This window comes from Bos mutus, chromosome 9 (assembly GCF_027580195.1).
Source record: "Bos mutus isolate GX-2022 chromosome 9, NWIPB_WYAK_1.1, whole genome shotgun sequence".
NCBI classification, from domain to species: Eukaryota; Metazoa; Chordata; class Mammalia; order Artiodactyla; family Bovidae; genus Bos; species Bos mutus.
Genome location: NC_091625.1, coordinates 55,247,931 through 55,265,428, shown reverse-complemented (window position 1 = coordinate 55,265,428; position 17,498 = coordinate 55,247,931).

Below are 17,498 nucleotides of genomic sequence, written 5' to 3'. Positions count from 1 at the left end.
AACACTAATGAAAGAAATCAAAGATGACACAAATAGAGGAAGAAATATACAATATTCTTGGATTGGAAGAATCAATATAGTGAAAATGAGTATACTACCCAAAGCAATCTACAGACTCAATGCAATCCCTATCAAACTACCAATATTATTTTTCAAAGAACTAGCATAAATAATTTTACAGTTTTGTATGGAAGCACATAAGACCCTGAATAGTCACAGCAATCTTAAGAAGGAAGAATGGAGTTGGAGGAAGCAATCTTCCTGACTTCAGACTATACTACAAAGCTACAGTCATCAAGACAGTATGGTACTGGCACAAAGCCATAAGTATAGATCATTGGAACAAAATAGAAAGTCCAGAGACAATTCCACACTCACTGAATACCATATCTTTGAGAAAGGAGGCAAAAATATGCAATGGAGAAAAGACAGTCTCTTCAACAAGTGATGCTGGGAAAACTGGTCAAATACATGTAAAAGAATAAAACTAGAACATTTTCTAATACCATACACAGAAATAAACTTAAAATGGATTAAAGACCTAAATTTAAGACCAGAAACTATAAAACTCCTAGAGGAAAACATAGGCAGAACACTTGATGACATAAATTAGAGCAAGATCTTCTATGACGCACCTCCCAGAGTAATGGAAATAGAAATGAAAATAAACAAACAGAACCTAATTAAACTTTAAAGCTTTTGCACCACAAAGAAAACTATAAGCAAGGTGAAAAGACAGCCCTTGGAATGGGAGAAAAAAAATCAAATGAAACAACTGACAAAGAATTGATCTCCACACTATACAAGCAGCACATGCAGCTCAAAACCAGAAAAATAAAAAACCTAATAAAAAATTAGGCAAAATACCTATACAGGCATTTCTCCAAAGAAGCCATACAGATGGCTAATAAACACATGAAAAGATGCTCAACTTCACTCATTATTAGAGAATTGCAAATCAAAACTGCAATGAAGTATCATCTCACACCAGTCAGAATGGCCATCATCAAAAAGTCTAAAAACAATAAATATTGGAAAAAGTGTGGAGAAAAGGAAATCGTTGTACACTGTTGGTGGGAATGCAAACTGATACAGGCAGCATGGGGAACAGTGTGGAGATTCCTTAAAAAACTGGGAATAAAACTGTCATACAACCCAGAAATCCCACTGGTGGGCAGACACCCTGAGGAAACCAGAATTGAACGAGACACATGTACCCCAATTTTCATTGCAGCACTATTTAATACAGCTTGACTTGGAAACAACCTAGATATCCATTGTCAAACAAATGGATAAAGAATTTGTGGTATATATTCTAAAATGGAATATAACTCAGCTATAAAAAGTAATGCATTTCAGTGAGTTCTAATGAGGTGGATGAACCTGGAGCCTATTATACTGAGTGAAATAAGTTTGAAAGAGAAAGTCAAATACTGTATATTAATGCATATGTAAGGAATTTAGAAAGACGGTACTCACAGTCCTACATGCAGGGCAACAAAGGAGACATAGATGTAAAGAACAGATTTTTGGACTCAGTCGGAGAAGGTGAGGGTGGTATGATTTGAGAGAATAGCACTGAACCATGTATATTACCATATATGAAATAGATCACCAGTCCAAGTTCAATACATGAGACAGAGCACCCAAAGCTGGTGCTCTGGGACAACCCAGAGGGACACGGTGGGGAGGGAGGTGGCAAGGGGGTTCATGATAGGGGAGACACATGTATACTTGTGGCTGATTCATGTTGATATGTGGCAAAAACCATCACTATTGTAAAGCAATTATCCTCCAATTAAAATAATTAGTTGTAAAAAAGTAATAGTATATAGAAAAAAAAAGAAAAAAATATTTTGGAAGATACATATTAAGTACAAGGCAGGGAAATTATTCTTAAGAAGCTATTAAAATTCTAGTGCAAGTAGTCTAAGAATCCAAGTTTAATTAATTATAGAAATAGAGAAGAGATAGACTTGAGAGACGTTGTATTCAGTTGGCCAAAATGCTCCTTCAAGTTTTTCCATGAGAGGTCACAGGAAAACTAAAATTAGCTTTTTGGTCAGCCCAGTAATAAAGAAATAGACTAAAAGGTCTGGTGACCAAATAATTGACAGGCTATGGAAAATGCAAGGAAAAGAAGAGGCCTGGTAGGCTACAGTCCATGGGGTTGCAAAGAGACACCTCTGAAGTGACTGAGTGTGCATGCAAGAGGGATTATTGGCTACACAGATGGAATATTCCCTCAAATGTAGAAACTATGTGTATTTTGTTCACTGGAATATACTAAATTTTTAATACATTAAAAGATACAATCTAGCTGATTAATAATTATTTGTGAATGTAATAAATAAGCATGTCATTAATTGAAGGCATTAATGCAGGTAGGGGAAAAGATTTGAGGATGAACAAAATGCTTGTGTATCTGTGGAATGATGCTGTTCAGGTCACAATTAAAAATTTAGATCTCAGGGGAGATATTTAAGCTCAAGATGGATAGATATTTTGATAATTTATAGCTCTTTTTTACTTGTATTCTCTGGGATTTTGTTTTTGTCTTTTATGTTTTCTTTCTGTTCTAGTCTCTTGATCAGGCTCATTTTGCCACATGGATGACAGGAGGAATCAGCATATTGGAGATCATTAAAGGGAAGTCATGGTCTCTGAATTTAATTAGCCCAGGCTTACAAACTACACATTTTTTTTAGTGTAACTATGTTGCCTTATATGAGGATAAGATAATACATTAGGCAAATTCCTAGAATGGAATCCATTTCCGAATCATATTATAGCATTAGCTAATACCATATTTTCTCACACATTTGCATTTTTCAAATTTTCTTTCTTCTTCCTGGAATCTTTTACTGACTTATTTGCCAGCTTAATTTTTATTCATCCTTGAAGTTCCAAGTGTCACCTAAGTTCAATTTTGAAACTTCTATTGGATACCTATTATGTGAGTTTAAACTGTGCTAGGTGCTGGAGTTATAAAGATAATGAGATATAATATTTGTGATCAAGAAGCTTACCACTTAGGAAATACAAAGTACATCAACAAATTTATGATACACATTGAATTTTCTGAGAGCTAATGTCTTCTTCCAATTTTATTGGGATATAATTGACATACATCACTTTAAGTTTAAGGTGTATGGTATAATTATTTGACTTACATAAATCATGAAATGATTATTATAATAAGTCTAGTGAATATCCATCGTCTCATATAGATACAAAATTAAAGAAATAGATAATAATTTTCCTTGTATAAGAACCCTTAGGATTAACTCTCATAAGAACTTTCATACATTACATATTGTGTGTGTGTGCGCTCAGTCATGTCCGGTTCTTTTTGACCCCATTGTAACCCACCAGGCTCCTCTGTCCATGGAATTTTCTAGACAAGAACACTGGAGTGGGTTGCCATTTCCTCTTCCAGGGGATCTTCCCAACCCAGAGATTGAAGCCACATCTTTTCCATCTTCTGATTGGCGGGCGGATTCTTTACCACTGTGCCACCTGGGTAGCCTATACATTATATAGGGCAGTGTTAGTTATGTCAATCATGTTGTACGTTATATCCCTAATTCTTATTTATCTTATAGTTAGATGTTTGTACCTTTTGATCAACTACATGAAATTCCCCCTCCCTTGACTCCCCACATCTAGACACCACAGAACTGATCTCTTTTTCTATGTTTTTTTATTTGTTTGTTTTTTAAGGTATAGTTGACTTACAAAACTGTGTTAGTTTCTAGTATACCACATAGGGTAATTTGATATTTCTATATATAGTAAAACAATCACCAGGAAAAGTCTAGTTACCATCTAACACTGTAAAAAAGTGTATATAATGTATATAATGATTATACTCCCCAGATTGTACATTTCATTACTGTGACACATTTGTTTTGTTACTGAAAGTTTGTTCATCTTAACTTTCCTCACCCATCTCACTCATTTCTCAACCTTCCTCCCCTCTGACAACCAGCTGTTTGTTATCTGGGATACTACTGATTTTTCGAGTAGGGACCATTCAATTCAGTTCAGTCACTCAGTCATGTCCAACTCTTTTGACATGGACTGCAGCATGTTAGGCTTCCCTGTCCATCACCAACTCCTGGAGCTTACTCAAACTCATGTCCATTGAGTCAGTGATGCTTCATTCTCTGCCATCCCCTTTTCCTCCTGCCTTCAATCTTTCCCAGCATCAGGGTCTTTTCCAAGGAGTAAGTTCTTCGCATGAGGTGGCCAAAATATTGGAGTTTCAGCTTCAGCATCAGTCCTTCCAATGAATATTCAGGACTAATTTCCTTTAGGATTGACAGGTTTGATCTCCTTCCAGTCGAAGGGACTTTCAAGAGTCTTCTCCAACACCACTGTTCAATTCTTCAGTGCTCAACTTTCTTTATACTCCAACTCTCATATCTATACATGACTACTGGAAAAACCATAACATTGACTAGATAGACCTTTCTCAGACCATTTAGCATATAACATAAATGGAGTTCCTGCTTCTTGTTACAACCAGGGAGTCTTTGAGAAAGTCATTTAATTTCTTACTAACTTTGATTTCTATGTGAAATATTGAAAAACAAAAACTAGAGAAAAATAGGTTTTCTCAACATTACTTGCTAGTTTTTGTTGTTACCTTTATGGTTAAACAGCTCAGTAATAACAATAGCAAAATACAATGGTGTTTATTATATATTAATCACTCACAGTTCTAAGTATTTTATAATTGATTCATGTAATCCTCAAAAAGACTATGAGAGAGTTAGTTATTATTTTTGTAGTTATCATTATTCCTATTTTAGATTGGGGAAACTGAAGCATGAAGCTAAATAACTGGCCAAGGTCACCCAATTAGTAAAACGTATAACCAGCGTTCATTGTCAGTCCAAAGTCTAAGCTTTAACCATTATTCTGCACTTTCAATTGAATTTTGTTTCTATAAGAAATTTTACAGTCAATGTGTGTGGGTTTTTTCTAATATAAATTTCCAAATTTGGAATTATAATTCCTGTCAATAGAGTCATATTTTAAAAAATTTTATATACATTATGTTTTGAGAGTCTTTACCAGCATAATTTCATAATTTATGTCATTCATTCAACTTATTTTCCAAAGTATTAAATAAATAATCTTAGATTGAATTTCAACATGAATACACAATCTCATACTTTTAAATTTGATTCCCTATTTAAATATTTAAATTTATTTTTAGATATTTTTAAATAAAATATTTAGATATTCTTTTAAATATTTAGATATTTTAGGAAATGTATTCTTTTTTAGGAAATGGATTCTTAATAATTGGGAATTCATTCACAGTCTTGACATAGGTCTCATTTATGGAATGACATGTTTCAGAGATTGTTCTAGACCAGCAAAACTGTTTTTTATATAATAGACATCTAACTTTGGGCTTAGGTATGGAAGTAAATACTTACTTATAAACCGTAAACAATGGGATCATATTTTTGGCAATTTTATTTATTAAAATTGTTCATCATCTCAGTGAATAGCATTGCAATTGAATCTTTTATATTTATAATGATCAGAGCATCAAGTAAAATTCATTTTGTAGTAAATTATAAGATATTGCCATTTTAAAAGCACTAAACCTTTAAAGTAGTAATATGGTAATAAAAGTGCTAACATTTAGTAACTAGAGAAGGGAACAGCTACCCACTCAAGTATTCTGGCCTGGAACATTTAATGAACTATATTTTGATCTGCCCACCATCCTCTGTACTTCTTTGGATGTGCTCTTTCTTCTCTACTTACTTTTGGCTTTAATCACTTAAAAACAAACAGATAGTTTTGAGAGAGAGGCAGTTACATCTGCTGGTGAAATGATGTCATCAGTCCATGGGCTCACTCACTCAGGACTAGAGCAGTCAGAGTCACCACCTTCTTAATCATGGTCTAGATTTGGTCAGATTTCCAATAGGTATAAGACAAACTCTAAACTTGTGTTCTCCCAGATTCCAGTCTTCCTTAACTCTTGACATTCTGCTACAAGAGAACACCCTTTCTTTCTTTCACATAAGAAGCTAAAACCAATGTTATAAAACATCTTTATAGAAATCTAGTGGAATAAAGGTTTTGTTCTAAACAACTTAATGACACAAAATGAATGAAGTACCATCCACTGAATTCTCAAGTCAGTCACTTAATGCCTAGAACATTCTGCTCCCATGATTCACTAACATACTAGAGTCCCTGAAAGACTGCAATGCACTATTTTAAACTATGTCTCTGACCCATCCAGATAGACAACCTACCTAAATTCTCATTATTCAGTGGGACAGGGTTCTCAGTATGCCTCAAATCCAATCAGACTTAGCTGTGGTAGGGCATACACTGTACCAATAAATAATTAAATTTCAGGAATGTAACAGAAGCATCTACTTCTTAATCATTCTTACAAACTATGGGTACTAGTCAGGACATTAAAATATACACAAAAAATTTAAATCTGGAAAGATAAAGAATCTGTAAACACACAGTTTTACATTAAAACATAGAAATTATCTATCTCTTTTTACAGTTTCAACAACATTGTAGTTATTTTTCAAAATTTTATTCTTTTAATATATTTTTGCCCAGTATTTTTAACATATTTTAAAATAGATTTTTAAAAAAAATCAATTGTTGCATGTGTGTTTTATTGAGGTAAATATACATGTTTTGAGGCATCTCAGAGAAACCAGCATGGGCTTGTTCAAAACAGCAATCATAGAAAAATCATTAAGAAATGGAATAAAAGTGTTTATATAATAAATCTATATGCATGAGAAATAAAATGAAAATACACACAACAATAAAATGTGAATACTGCAAAGATAATTCATTCTAAGAAAGTTAAAATGTGTACAATAAATGGAAAGAACCACATGAATGGTGTAAGAGGACTGTCTTTGATTATATTTCCCTAAGAATAAAACTGTCCTTTTAATATATTATCTATCTTTGATTTAATTTCTGATACTATCAAAGTATGGCAAATATTGATTTAAGGTATAAAGTAATATATTTCAACATATAATAATCTGTCACTTAAAGTAAGTTTATCTTCCATCTCACTTTATATTTTAGCTCAGATAATATATTTTCCCTCAAATTCCAAAGGAGGAAGACATCTATGTTTCTGAATTTCAAATTTGCAGTATTAAACCCCATAAAAAATAAAAAATGAGAAATTTGCCTGGATGTGTAACTTTTCCAACCCACATTCAGCTGAAATGAAGGCCATGTCAGGAGTAGAACATGTTCTGCTTGCCGTGATGAATAACTGGTACTAACAGCAGCTATAGAGGCAGAGCCATTAGAGAGATGAATGAATAGATCAGTAAGGAGAGGCACACAGATCTGCTGATGGGAAGGTCACAAAGCAAACATTAACAATTAAGGACATTAATGCATTCTCCCACACCAGTGCTTTTTCAATAGTGACTTTTGACAGGTACAATCTGGCTCCTATATGTCTCTGCCTAAACCTCAGGGACAGTTTTAGTTCAATTCACAAACATGTTCATGGATTTGCCTTTCAAGATAGAAACAACTGAAAACAGGGTTTAGCTCTTTGTGCTTTGTATACATTGGAACTTGTCTCTTCCCTGAGTAGACAAATGAAGAGAATAGTCTGTGAAGTCACATAACATGTGTAAAGGAATCACAATTTTTGTGTTTTTTGTTGTTGTTCTTTTTTTTAGTAATTACACGTGTAGTTCCTCATTGGCATGAATACAGATATGCATGTGTGTGTGTGTGTGTGTGTATTCTCAAATTTACTTTTAAATTGGCCAACGTGATGGTTAATATAGAAGCTACTCTTACTATTTGGGGGAGGGGGCAAGAGAAAAAAATAAATGGCTAAATAGATAAGATGGCTGGATGGCATCACCAACTTGATGGAGATGAGTTTAAGCAAGCTCCAGAAGTTGGTGATGGATAGGGAAGCCTGGAGTGCTGCAGTCCATGGGGTCACAAAGAGTTGGACACGATTGAGTGACTGAACTGAATTGAAAGAGGATGAAGAAATTATAGATCATTTTCCCAGATGGCATATTGGTTGTCTTGTTTTATCAAGGTGCTCTGAACAGCCCCCACACTAGGGATGGTCAGGACAAACAACACATAGGCATCAATTGGTATGAATAAGAAAGTTATTGCTTATCTAGAAAACAACAAAAAGAATTTCCAAAGAGAAGGGCTCGGGTTGGGTCTGGAGTGAAACAGACCCAACATATTTATTTTGGCTAAGATATACTGCTAATTTCTTTAAGGCTTGCTCAGATGTGGAGTAAAGGTGAGGAGGAAAGCATGAGTCTTGAAAGCTGTCAAGAGTCAAACACCAAAAATTAAATTTTCATCCTTATCATACTAGTTTTAATATAAAAATAATTACCATAATATCAACATTTGAAATGCTGAGAGAGAATAGCTTTTGTGGAATTTTCTCCTAATGAACAATTATAATTTCTTAATTAGAATAATTACACTTCAATCATTCATAGCATTTCCAGGAGATTTTTCTTGTTATACATTATTTAATTATTGCATCTAAGAAGGACATAGACCCAAAATTATCTTCCTCATTAATATTTCCCTCCTCAAGTTAGTTGTTATATCACTATGTAAATTCCAGCTAAAAAATAGCTTATAGCAAGTATATACCCTTGAATAAGAATTTATTTTAATGGAACTCTGCTATCCTTAAAGAACTTATTTGTATTTATAGAAACTGGGATTAGACCTTACAATAAACAATTTTCACAGGAATTTTCAAAGGTATTATGTAGAATATGTGCCAAATATGACACGGTAACATTATAAAAACTAGGTATGCTGGCATTTTTAGTGCAGGGTGAGGGGCACAGAGAAGAAAGAAACCTGACATTCACTAAGCTCTGTTATGTGTCAAACACCATGTCAGGTGTTTTACATATTTTTCATACCTCTTCCATATAAGGAGAGCATAATTTTTCACAATTTATTTTTGAGAATATTGAGATGCAGTGAGATTCAGAAATGTTCTCAAGGCTGCTCAACTATGAAGTTAAAGCTGGGATCAGTAACTTCAAAAAAGGCATGTTCTTTATATTTTCTATGTTTATTAGGCCAAACTGTATTAACATGCAATCTGTGAAGTGATATTTCAATAAAAGCTGTAGGACAATTTCATATGTAATCATACATCATTTTGTTTTATTACTATCTAAGATCCTATATAGACTGTTTTAATCTTGGCTTATTTACAAGCACCTAAATTTCCATAGCAAGCACTTTTCTGTTGTTATTTAGTCGCTAAGCTGTGTCTGACTTTTTGTGACCCCATGGACTGTAGTCTGCCAAGGTCCTGTCCATGGATTTCCCGGGCAAGAATACTGGAGTGCATTTCCATTTCCTTCTCCAGGGTATCTTCCTGACCCAGTGACAGAACCCATGTTTCCTGCTTTGCAGGTGGATTCTTTATTGCTGAGCCACCAGAGGAGCCTTAATGTGTTCCACGATATTGTCATATTTCTTCCAGATCATGTTCTGTGTATTATGTTATTCTAAACTATAATTTTATTTTATTCTAGGTGATAACAAACTCACTTAAATTATGATACTCAGTTTCTTCCTTTCAATATTATATTAAATCACATTGACAATATTATCAGTGCCTATTTCTTAAAGTCTTTGAAATTCACAAAATTATCCAATAGTTTTTTATATCAATATTGAACACATGTTGTATTAATATCTTATTTTTGTTGTAACAAATTACCACAAATAGTATCTTAATACAAATTTATTATTTTACATTTCATCTAGTTAGAAATATGAAATATATAGTCTAAAATAAAAATGTTCACATGACTGTGTTCCTTCTGGAAGACTTAGGAAAGAGCCTGTTTCTATTTTGTTTTTGTCATTCTCATTGTCTAGAACTCACCTCCATTCCTTCCTTCATCTTTAAAGCCTGAAGTTGTGTCATTGTGTCTTCATCTTCCATCATCACATATTGTCTGATTCTGACTCTCCTTTCTTTTGACATTTATAAGGATTCTTGTGTTTACATTGGGGCCACCCACATAATTCAAGATGCTCTCAGGATCTCAAAATCCTTGCCTTAATCACATCAGCAAAGTCCTTTTTGTCATGTAAGTCAATCTGTTTATTGGTTCTGGGAATTAGGAAGTGGACATCTTTGGGTGGAGGAGAGAACATTATTCCATATACTACACAAGATAAGTATTAAATATTTTTTGATGTATTCATTTTTCAACATTTAAAATCTAAGTATTTTCTATGATGTTAGTATCTTTAACCAGTCCATTGCATGATATTAAAGAAGTTTTAAATCTTTACTGACCAAAGAAGTCATATGAGTCTGTAGAAAGTATGCTGGATGAAGTGGGGGATGGTGTGGATTCTCAAGTTGTCATTCAAGAGCTACTAACCCACTCCAGTACTCTTGCCTGGAAAATCCCAGGGACAGAGGAGCCTGGTAGGCTGCAGTCCATGGGGTAGTTAGAGTCGGACACGACTGAGCGACTTCACTTTCACTTTTCACTTTCATGCATTGGAGAAGGAAATGGCAACCCACTCCAGTGTTCTTGCCTGGAGAATACCAGGGACGGGGGAGCCTGGTGGGCTGCCGTCTGTGGGGTCGCACAGAGTCGGACACAACTGAAGCGACTTAGTAGTAGTAGTAATACTGACCCTTCTTGCCTTGATTAGTCCATATCAGAGAAGTGTATTTTACCCATAAACTAAAATAGACAGGAAACCCTTTTAAGCTAACATATTTAAAATCTACCGTGTTTTCTGTTTATCATTTTCCTGATACCAAGATCCTAAAATAGGTTATCGCGTATGCTTGGCACTTATGGTTTGCGTTTAACCTGGCTTAGTCAAAACTGTACTTAGAACTCATGGTCTTTGATTCAGGGAGCATCTGTTTTGTTTCCTTTTGTTTTTTAAGTTTGTTAAAATCTTTGTCTTAGTTCAGGCTACTATAAAAATTACCACAGACAGGGTGGCCTAAACATCAAACATTTATTTCCCACAGTGCTGAAGGCCAGAAAGTTTACAGTCAAGGTGCCCCCAGGTGCTGTGCCTGATGAGAGCCCTTTTTCTGGTTTGCAATTGGCCATCTTCTCATTTTATCCTCATGTGGTGAGAAGTACAGAGAAAGGAAGCAAATACTGTGTCTGTCCTTATAAAGGTACGAGTCCTGTTCCTGAGAGCTTCATTCTCAGGATCGAATTACCTACTGGATACCCATCACAATGGGTGTTAGGATTTCATTATATGAATTTTGGGGGGTCCACAACATTCAGTATATAACATCTTATTAAACAAATACCATTTTGTCAAAAAGATATTTTAAAATGCCCCTCTTAAAACCTTTTATCTCATGCATTTCTATTCAGATTTCATTTTGGAATAGAAAATTATTTCTCAGACCTACAAATTTAACAACAGAGGAAATATAAATAAAAGCATTTGGTTCTTATAACTAGCATAATTTTGGATAGACTTAGTTATACTTTGTAAACAAATACCCCAACATCTTAGCTTCCTTTAAGAAGAAATACTCACATTACATTTCCATCATTGATATGCTTTGGCTCAATATTGCTATAACACTGAGACCCTGCCTGATCAAGAAGAACCTAACTGGATCCTTCCTGTACATTGAGAGGGAGAAGAGAATGTTGAGATGAACCAGTAGTTGAAGTGAGAGTTTATATTCAGAAGCAACACTTACATTATTTCTTATTTGTCATCTGGCAGAGCAAATCACTGGAATCAATATAGATACTTCCTGTATCATCAAGAAGACTGTTTGTGCCTTATTTGAGAGGAACATTTTAAGGTTCAGAGTCAAGCTTGACTCTGAAGTGATAGGACAGAGGTATATATTCTTCCCTTGGGAAAGAACAGAAAAGTTTTGGAAAAAATATTTTATTGTTCTTGTTCAGTCACTAAGTTGTGTTCAAGTCTTTGTGTCCCCATGGACTGTAGAATGCCAACCTTTCCTGTCCTTCACTATCTCCCAAAGTTTGCTCAAATACTTAGCCATTGAGTCAGTGGTGCTATCTAACTCTCCATCCTCTGCCACCCTCTTCTCCTTTTGCCTTCATTGTGCTCAGAATCAGACATTTCCAATGAGTCCACACTTCCCATCAGGTATCCAAAGTATTGGAGTGTCAGCATCAACCCTTCCAATGAGTATGCAGCACTGAGTTCTTTTAAGAAGACTGGTTTGATCTCCCTGTTAGCCAAGGGACTCTCAAGAGTCTTCTTCAACACTGCAATTGAAAAGCATCAATTATTCAGCACTCAGCCTTCTTTATGGCCCAATTCTCACATCCATACATGACTACTGGAAAAACAATCATTTTGACTACACAGACCTTTGTTGGAAAAGCAATATCTCTGTTTTTTAATACAGTGTCTAAGTTTGTAATAGCTTTCCTTCCAAGGGCACGTGTCTTTAGGATTGACTGGTTTCATATCCTTGAAGTCCAAAGGACTCTCAAAATCTTCTCCAACACCACAGTTCAAAAGCATCAATTCTTCCATGCTCAGCTTTCTTTATGGTCCAACTCTCACATCCATACAAGATTACTTGAGAAAGCATAGCTTTGACTAGATGGACTTTTGTTGGCAAAGTAATGTCTCTTTTATATATGCTGTCTAGGTTGGTTATAGTTTTTCTTCCAGGGAGCAAGTATCTTTTAATTTCATGTCTGCAATCACCATCTGCAGTGATTTTGGAGGCCAAGAAAATAAAGTCTGTCACTGTTTCCATCGTTTCCCATATAGTTGCCATGAAGTGATGGGACCAAATGCCATGATCATAGTTTTTTGACTGTTGAGTTTTAAGCCAGCTTTTTCACTCTCCTCTTTTGCTTTCATCAAGAGGCTCTTTAATTCTTCTTCACTTTCTGCCATAAGGGTGGTGTCATCTGAGGTTATTGATATTTCTTCTTCCAGCAATCTTGATTTCAGCTTGTTCTTCATCCAGTCTGGCATTTTGCATGATGTACTCTGCATAAAAGTTAAATAAGCAGGGTGACAATATACAGCCTTTATGAACTGTGGTGTTGGAGAAGACTCTTGAGAGTCCCTTGAACTGCAAGGAGATCCAACCAGTCCATTCTGAAGGAGACCAGCCCTGGGATTTCTTTGGAAGGAATGATGCTAAAGCTGAAACTCCAGTACTTTGGCCACTTCATGCAAAGAGTTGACTCATTGGAAAAGACTCTGATGCTGGGAGGGATTGGGGGCAAGAGGAGAAGGGGACGACAGAGGATGAGATGGCTGGATGGCATCACTGACTCGATGGATGTAAGTCTGAGTGAACTCCGGGAGTTGGTGATGGACAGGGAGGCCTGGCGTGCTGTGATTCATGGGGTCTCAAAGAGTCGAACACGACTGAGCGACTGATCTGATCCCCATTTGGAACCCGTCCATTATTCAGTTGAGTGTGTCTTTTCCTTTCTCCCTTGCTTTTCCCTTCTCTTCTTTCTTCAGCTATTTGTAAAGTGTCCTCAGACAACCCCTTTGCCTTCTTCCATTTATTTTTCTTTGGGATGAGTTTGGTCACTGCTGCTTGTACACTGTTACAAACCTCTACCATATCATCAAAATTTTTGTCTCCATTGATTAATTATGAAAACTTCTCTACTTGATTTGTAGGTTTATATTAATTTTTATCATACAGATATTATAAATTTGTACTAGATCACACTATCTTTTGCTACAGATTAGAATTTTAAGCAAGATGAATGGTAGAGTAACAACTATATAATAGCATACTAATCCTACTTTTGTCTTCCTATCACTTTCTTAATATAATTTTACCTTGGTCTCAATTCTTTCCCAGTTTAAAATTGATATGCTATTTATAAACAGCAAAATTTACCACATTTAAGTTAACAAATGTACACACTTGTGTAAATTCTGGCACAGTAATCATGATTATGACAGAACATTTCTCCAAAATTCTTCTTGTGTCCCTCTGTAATTTCCTCTCCTGAGTCCCAGCTCCTTACAATCATTAATCTACTTCCTATCAGATAGTTTTACATTATAAATCCTACTCTATATAATCTTTTGTGTCTGACTTGTATTTATTAGTAGTCACTTATTTTATATTACTGAGTAGTATTTCATCATAGAGGAAAAAACAATTTGTTCTTAAGCTTAAGAAAAAACGATTTGTTATATTCTTAAGCTCATGAACAATTGGGTTGACTCCAGTTTGAGAATATTATAAAGGTTATATAAATGTCATCATTCAGCTCCTTATGTGGACATATATTTTATTTCTTTTCAGTGCAGTTCAGTCCAGTCACTCAGTCGTATCCAAATCTTTGCGACCCCATTGACTGCAGCATGTCAGGCTTCCCCGTCCATCACCAACTCCCAGAGCTTTAATTTTATATGTACCTAAATGTGGGATTGTTGGGACAAATAAGAAGAAATCATAAAAAATCACATAATTGTTTCAGTTTTTTGCTTCACGTATATTGATGCTCTGTTTATTAGTTACAGAATTTATTAGTTTAGAATTGTTATATTGCCATGTTATACTGATTCATTACCATTATAAAGTTACTCTTACAGTAATTCTTGATTTTATTTTTCCTGACATTTTTGGAACAACTTAAGCTACCTTATGGCTATTTTCTATATAGCATCTTTTTCCTGTTTCTTACTATTTTTCTCTTTGTGCTGTGTATTTAAAATGTGTCTGGTGCAGCAGATAGGTGGTTTTTCTTTTTTATCCAATATGACAGTCCTGCCTATTTCTTGGGAGCATCAATTTGCATTTAGTTCAATTGTTGATATTTTTGTGTTTACTCTGAAAATTTGCTATTTTATTATCTCTAATATTTTCTCCATTTTTTCTCTTTTGCATTAATCATCTTTAACATTTCATTTTCATTTATCTGATGATTTCTAGATATCATCACTATTTTACCTATGGTAATTTACTTAGTGTAAATGTTGAATTTGAATTAAAATGGTATATGTTTATTTACCATGACTCCTCTTCTTGCCAATAAATAAACATAAGTAGGGTTTACCTTCTCTTTGATTTCTTTGCTGTTAGAGATACTCAAAATTTCTGATTTCTCTGTGGCTTTGAGCACCATATTAAATTTATTAATTCCAATAGTTTTTTTAGTAGACTATCGTTTTCTATATACAGAATCATGCCATCTGCAAGTAAAGGCAGTTTTGCCTTTGTTTTTCTTGGATGCTTTATATTTCTTTTTATTGCCTAGTTAGTCCTAACTCCAGTTAGGACTTCTGGTGCTATGTTGAATAACACTCCTCCAGTGGGCATCCTTGTCCTGAACTTAGAGAAAATGTTTTCCACTTCTAATGTCTAAATATGAATCTAGCTGTAGGCCGGTCTTTATTATGTTGAGGTATATTAGAGTTTGTATCATGAAAGAATGTTGAATTTTATCAAATGCTTTTTATGCATCTATTTTGATGATGATGTGATTTTATTTTTCATACTGTTGTAGTTTATCACATTTGTTGGTTTGCATATGTGGGACCATCCTTGCATCTCAGTAAGAACTCTCATTCATTTCTGATATGTGATCCTTTCATGGTGTTTTTAAATTTAGTCTGCTAATATTTTGTTGAGAATTTTTACACTTATGTAATCAGGCTTCTTGACTTAAAATTTTCTTCTCTTGTAACATACTGGTTCTCATCCTTAGTGTGCATGTTACACTACTGCATTTTCCTTTTATATTACCACTTGCTTTTCTACCCCTCAACTTTTATCTCCAACACTTATAACACTGAGCGCTGAAATTTCCAGCTTGTAATTTCTGTAGCCATAGCTCTGGGGGTTTGTCAGTGTCCTGGATAAAGGAAAATTCAATTCTTATTCTTACCATTTTAAGTTGTTTGAGATAAAAGTCTTCTCCTGTGTTTGTCTACTCTTGGATACTTCTCAGATTTTTTAATATTCTTTTAACTTTGCTCTACTTTTATAATAATTTTCTCATTGGGTAATTACAGGACCACTGTCTCACATTTACATGCTCTCTTGTTCATTTTTTCCTGTTTTTTTTTAATTCATTTCTACTTGTCTTTATTTTTCTCATCTTTTGTAGCCACTGTAAAAAATTGGAGGCCATTGGCAATATATAAATAAATGTTATAAATAATTTTTCTATGTTCAACACATCTTAAAATTTGATTTACAATAAAAATTAATAAATTTAAGGATAGTTCTTATAATCTAGTGGAGATATTCTGTGTTAGAAAGCAATGTGGAAACTCCATAGGTATCAGTAAAGAAGAATTTATTCCATTATGCCAGTTTTGAAAATTGTGACATAATTTGAAATATGAGATGTTGATACTTCTGGGTACCACAATTATATTAATAACTTCCATCTGGAACTCCACAAAACTCATCCCTTTGAGCCCAGCATGCCACCCAATCTTACTATCCTGCTGTGTAGGTTCAACTCCTTCCATATTCTCATGTACACCAATTTTGAATCTGACATATTCTGAAATCCTTATTAAATGCATACCTGTCTTAAGTCTCAACCTTCTAGTTGTTCTAATACTGTTCAGTGTACCAGGCTCCTCCATCCATGGGATTTTCCAGGCAAGAGAACTGGAGTGGGGTCCCATTGCCTTCCCCATGTTATCAAATAGATTCATATAATAGAGGGCATGATGCTGGTTATTAAGGAATCCTAGAGGAGATTTCCCAAAGTACGCTAATAAATAGTGAGTGTATAATGATAATGATTTTTATGACCTTTGGGAATGTGTTGGGCATGGCTACTCACTATTCACTGTTTGGCACTATAGTTTTCCACTATTTGTTAATTAGTGCCAATGAAACACAAAAGTTTATGACTCCTGTAACCTACTTACAATGAGATTATCCTCCTTGTTTATATATTTAAAACTCAAAGCAATCTCATATGGCCTCAGAGAAGTTTATCCTTCTCTCCTTAGTCATTATGTTACCATCTCTATGACTCTTCTTGGGAGGTACTTGTTAGAAAGACAGAAGCTATATTAAAGCATGTTGTATAAAAAGTCTCAAGAATGAAAAGAGATTTGAAAAAAGATGGTGAGATGAAAACAGATCAATATGAAATTTGGTAAAGCTTATTGACAGAGAGACATTCAAAGAAAGTCTCAACACAAGCAAAAGATCGTTTCCTTGTTAAGAGTGTTAAAGAAACATAAAATGAGTGACCAGTGAAATAAGAAATTCAGACCATTAGGGAAATATTAAGAATATAAGAGTCAGTGAATGTAAAATGCAGATGAAACCAAGAGATTTCATTATAAGTAGCTGGAAGATAGCTCAGTAGAAAGAAGATGTTTAATATTGGTATGAGTCTAGGAGGTAAGCATATTAGTCATTAGGAAAATCATCCAGCCAAGAAGTAAGCAATATTGGACATTTCTGATAATTACAATTTGTA